The sequence below is a fragment of the Aegilops tauschii genome, chromosome 7, assembly GCF_002575655.3.
Source record: "Aegilops tauschii subsp. strangulata cultivar AL8/78 chromosome 7, Aet v6.0, whole genome shotgun sequence".
NCBI lineage: Eukaryota > Viridiplantae > Streptophyta > Magnoliopsida > Poales > Poaceae > Aegilops > Aegilops tauschii.
In genome coordinates this window covers 116188650-116194858 of record NC_053041.3, presented here as the reverse complement: position 1 = coordinate 116194858, position 6209 = coordinate 116188650, and positions in this window count along the sequence as shown.

Genomic DNA, 6209 nt, shown 5'->3' with positions numbered 1-6209 from the left:
GTCTCCCAACAGCCATATGCTCCTTGGCTACCACATGACTGAGTGACGATTATGTACGGATCCAAGCAGTAGCTCTATATATGACCTGTAATTTTTTTATAAAAGTTTGTCTGTTAAAGATCACATCACTAGACAGTTTCATATAGCCTACAGTAATGCGCATACTTCGATGTGAATATGGCCTACAATATTTGTCTCTACTTTATTTAGCCACATCTCAAACACCATGTTAATACTTTTTAGAGGACTGAGATTAAATGCTACGTGGATTCTACGCCATAATAACTTGGCGAATGGGCATTTGAGAAAAAAAAGTGTAGGATAGTTTCATCCTGATCACAGAAGCAGCATCTTTTACTACCCTAACATCTGCGTTTTGCCAAATTATTCTAGTCAGGATCACTTCCTTATTTTACAAACCACATAAAGATTTTGATTCTTAAAGGTACTTTAATCTCCTAAATATGAAGCGATTTTGGGATTGGACCAGAGTCTATTAAATCTAGATACATAGACTTCACGTAGAATACCCCAAACACAGATAGTTTCCAGTAAGCGCATTAGGCTCATCAGAGAGGTTAACCATCATCAACCTCCGTAGTGGATGCAGCCAGCTGTCCCATCTGTCTCCCACTAGCGACCTCCCGAACTGGATATTTAGAGGCAGAACCCTAGTATCGTACTAATGTAAGCATCCTTACATTGTATAATATTGTAAAGCGAAGGATATTGTATGGCTAGTGGCGTCTCCCCTCCCCTAACCATGTATCTTCTCAGAATCTAGTCGTGTTACCGTTAACAATGATAAATTTAGTCCTATTAAAGAAGATTACTTTAGTCCTCATTAACCCCTTCTAGAATGGCGAATCATTCGGTCTTGCGGTAAACTGTGCCAAGGTCTTGGATTGCAAGTATTTATTACGTAAAGCTTGGAATCACATTCCCACTGTCAGCCTACACAACCATTTGCTGAGCAGGCATCTATTTTTTTACCTCTAATGGAACAATGATCAAGCAATCAGTGCTGTGATTTAAGCCACACAACGTGAACAAATTCAGGAGCTATCTGCAGAAGGAAAAGTGTTGGAGCTATATGTAGAGAATATGAGATAACTCAGTTCGACGTGTGGTTGCAGCCTTCAACTGTATGATTGTTGCACCAGCCGAATATAAGGACCCTACTTTCTCTAGTTTAAAAGAAGTGGTTTACATAAGAAGATATTTCTTCGAGGGGATGAAGGACACGAAGGGAGAAAGATACATATCATTCACAGGGCAAACAAACTGGAGTGAAGTTTGTTTGGTACGACACCTAAAACTGATGGCATGCCTAATTAACTACTAGTAGCAAAGCAACTAATATCGGGATATTGCTGCATGCATCATTGCCATACTGGGGGCCTTCCACCTTTTCGAAAAAAAACTAATATCAGGATAGGAGGCATTGGGATATGCAACCACGACGTAAATAATGATTTATCTTATTCCACCCTCCAAGGTTGCCATTAAGGTGGAAGTAATCCTGCTGATGTTATGCTAATCTCCTTAATTTGGGATCGTCCATCCCACCGCCGCTGTCGGCTGCTTCGACAAACCTTTAACGAGGATGAGCAACTATTGTGCCCGGCTTTATGGAGCCCAAATTGTACTATGTTTACCTTGCGGCGGGGTTGAGGCTACATATTGTTTGCTGAAACATTACCACTGATACATTGTTCTATAAATCCTAGTACTCTCTTCGATCCATACTTGTCGCTGCTTAAAGTTATACTAACGCAATGTCAAATGGTTTGACGTCAAATGATTTGATGTCGAAGTCTTGGTTTAGAATGTATTATGTTCACTAATTAAGTGGAGAATGTCCAGTAAACAACCAGGTCACGTGACTACAAATTTCTACTAGGATGTAAGGACGTGCACCAAAGAAAATTAAAGTGCAGCTAGTAATTCAGTACAACAGCATATAGTTATGCCAGACGCAAACCATGTGGCGGCAGACTCTACATGGCTGCAACCCAGGACTGAATTGAAGAGGTAAATCGCTCTCGGCTCTATATATATGAGTACATGGAGAGAAACGAGAGATTCAACTGAGTAAGCGACGATACAGATAAATATAGGATATCAACACTTTGTGGTGCACAAGCAAGCATTGTCTGGTGGTCAAACCTGACACCGCTATGTAACGGTGCGCGTTGTAGCAACCACTAGGATTGTGAGATATCAAGAGATACATCAATGCAAGTTTAGTCGACCGTGTTCTCTGAATTGCTAATATATTAGCCCACATTTTTCTCTCTGTTACAAAATGGGTCCATCTGGCATTCTCGGAGGAGGTCCTTGCACACCGTGGCACAGAAAGGCTGGAATGGTGTCATCCTATAACACCACCAAGATACATCATGTTTCGAGGCACACAATCGAGGAAGGAGTTGTGGATTCATTTCCTGCTTCGCGCATGGAAGTTACCATAGCGTCAATGCCGTCATGGTCACTCATTCCCTGCCAACGGTTGACTAAGAGCATCTCTAGCCGTTGGCCCCGCCCCCTGGGGCGAGCCAGCGATACAATCGGCGCTGGGGCGGTTTTGCGTCCAGCCGTCGCCCCGATATATGCCCACTTTTCGGCGAATAAAGGGCCCATATGGGCAAGAATAGGCCCATATTCGGTGTGGTTCGCCGTGGCTCGGCGTTGAATTATCAACATAAATATTTTTTTTATCACATAGTTCATCAAAAAATCAAATAGTTCACAAAAATAGTACAACAACAAATAGTTCAATACAAATTATATAGTTCAACAAATAAAAACTCATATTTCATCACACGTCGCGCCCGGCGTCGCCCTTGAGCCTCCATAGGTGCTCCACCAGATCCTGCTGCTGCTGATGATGCACCTGTGGGTCTCGGATCTCCTGACGCATACTGAGGTAGGCAGTCCAGGTTGCCGGTAGCTGGTGATCAACTTCGGCTAGAGGACCCTACCTGTAGTATGGTTCAGTGTCAAACACTGGGTCTTCTTGCTCGCTCTCGATGATCATGTTGTGCAAGATGACACAGCAAGTCATGATCTCCCATATTTGATCTTTCGACCAGGTCTGAGCAGGGTACCGGACAACAGCAAATCAAGATTGGAGCACACCAAATGCTCGCTCGACATCCTTCCGGCAAGCCTCCTGCACCTTGGCAAAGTGGGACTTCTTGCCTCCTGGCACAATGTTTGAGATAGTCTGCACAAATGTAGACCATCTCGGATAGATGCCATCAGCTAGGTAGTACCCCTTGTTGTAGTGCCGCCCATTGATCTCGAAGTTCACCGGAGGAGAATGACCTTCAACAAGCTTGGCAAAGACAGGGGAACACTGTAGCACGGTGATGTCATTGTGAGTTCCTGGCATACCAAAGAAGGAGTGCCAAATCCAGAGGTCCTGTGTGGCCACCGCCTCAAGTACCACACTACAACCGCCTTTGGCGCCTTTGTACATCCTCTGCCAAGCAAATGGGCAATTCTTCCATTTCCAATGCATGCAGTCGATGCTTCCAAGCATCCCAAGAAAACATCTTGCTGCATTCTGTGCTAGGATTCGAGCAGTGTCTTCCGCATTGGGTGTTCTCAAGTATTGCGGTCCAAACACTGCCACCATTGCCCGATAGAACTTGTAGAAACACTCTATGCTGGTGGACTCGGCCATGCGCCCATACTCGTTGAGTGAATCACCGGGAGCTCCGTATGCAAGCATCCTCATCGCTGTCGTGCACTTCTGGATCGAGGTGAATCCAAATTTGCCGGTGCAATCCATCTTGCACTTGAAGTAGTTGTCGAACTCCTGGATGGAATTCACAATCCTGCGGAAGAGCTTTTGGCTCATCCGATAACGGCGCCGAAATGTTTTGTTGCCGTGAAGTGGAGCATCGGCGAAGTAGTCGGAGTAGAGCATGCAGTAGCCTTCGAGACGATGCCGGTTTTTAGCTTTCACCCACCCCGGCGCCGAGCCACCTCGCCGCGGCTTTTCATTGCTCGCCAGCAGCTGGGCGAGGGCGGCGAGCACCATGAGATGCTCTTCTTCCTGGAGGTCGGCCTCGGCTTCCTCCTCCAGTAGCGCGGCCAGCGCATCCTCGTCATCCGAGTCCATCACCGGGGCAGGCAAATCGCCGAACACCTTGCTCCCGGTGGGCGTGTACCCGCCGCTAAACTGCCCCTCCGCGGCCGGAAACGGCCAGCTGCTGGTGGAGGGGCTGCCTCGGCGAACCTCTGCTATTTTTTCGGCGGGGATTGGCTATCTAGCGGTGAAGGGCGGCGGGCGGCGCCGGGATAGCTAGTGGCGGCCGAGGGCGCGGGGGGTGGGAGGCGAGTCGGGAAAGAAAAACTTGACTTTTCCACCTGACGTTGTGGGCCAGCCGCGCTTTTCCCTTGCGCCGGAGCCCCCGATCGCCCCCAGTGCGCCGGGTTCGGCCTGCGACCGTCAGGCCCAAAAACAGGCCGAACCGGCGCTTTTCGGCGTCCTGGGGGCGCGACTGGGGCGTTTTTTGGCGCCGGCGCCGAAAAAGTGGCCTTGGGGGGCCTGTTGGGGGCGCGCCTGGAGATGCTCTAAGGTGTATTGAAGCCGACAGCCTGGTATTAGGCCGACACACACGACATTTATGCCAGGTCAAAATATTATGGGGAATGAGTGGTGATTTTACATGAAATGATTCACAAAATGCAAGAGAAAGAAAGATGCTACCAACTTTTTGTAGGCCAAGAATTGATTCTCGCACGAAAAGTAAATATAAATTCTATCTGATTCACGTTCTTCGCAACATTAAGACAAGTGTAAAAAAATGCTAAATTAAGGCATCCTGGTGTTACAATTATTTTCCAAAATGGAGGTTAAACCCCTTGGCCTCTACATCATCATGATGCACACAATCATTATTATTGATTACTTTGTCCGTCTACTACTATAAGATGTTTTGGATATTTAGTATGGACTACATATTGACTAAAATGAATGAACAAAAACAGTAAAACATGTCTACATACATCCAATTTAGAAAAAGTTAGAACATCTTATAAGGGTGATCGGAGAGAGTATTAAATAGAGTACATAACAAAGGTAACCATGGCCTAGCCACACAAGATATGAAATAAACAGCTATGACTAAGTTAACTTCCACTAGTAGAAAAAGGGTCAAATGTCAAGCACATTAGTGCCGGTTTGCTTTTGAGCCGGCACTAATGTGTGCATTAGTGCCGGTTCCAACGGCTAGCCAGCCGCTTTCATTAGTACCGGTTCGTGGCCGACCTTTAGCACCGGTTCGTGCCACGGACCGGTACTAAAGTGAGTGGTGGCAGGATGTTGTCAGTCCGGGGCCCCTCCAGCACCTTTAGTACCGGTTCATGGCACGAACCGGTGCTAAAGGTCGTCCTACATAAACCCTTCGTCCACCCGAGCTCGCTCTGTTCTTCCCCTTTCCCCTCTCCCTCTCTGTTCTTCCCCTCTTCCTCTCGAGCTCATCACACATTTTGCCCAAAATTTGTCAAGATTTGAAGGCCCCCATCCATTCAAATGATCACAAAGGTTAGCAACTTTGTCCTTTCATCTCTCATTGCTAGATTAGCTCTTGCAATGCTTTGTATAGTGATTAATTTATGAGTTTAGTAATTTGGTAGAAAATATATGTGCTAGTATTTTATTTATATGCAATTTGTGGTCAAAACTAACACTTAGTTTGCATATGTAGGTGTGGTTTACTTAGTGCCTTCTAAATCTCCGTCGTAACCATAGTCGATCGCCCGCACCGTTCCGTCGCCGGCACCACCTTGTGGTGAGCCTCTTGTTCATGAATGTTTTACGTTACCAAATTGATGTTTGTGTGATTTGGATATATAGTTACTCGTATAAATTATCTTACCCGTACGTTGTTTGTTATACATAGTGCCATGGTTTTGATATCCGTCCCCGTCGGCCCTCGTGCTTGTTATGATTCGGATGTGGTATATTCTCTTTTAAAACTAGTTGTTGCATTTCGTGTTTATGACAAATTATGCCCATCAAGTTGACATAGATATTTTTGTATAGGAGGTTTGTGAACCGGAAATTCCAACCGACCCTATTGTCGAGAGGTTAAATTTAGTTGAAAGAGAAAACGAGTATTTGAAAGAAAAATTGAAAAGAATTGAGGGGGAGAAGATGGAATTGGAGTTGCATGTTGCCGATGTCGTCGATG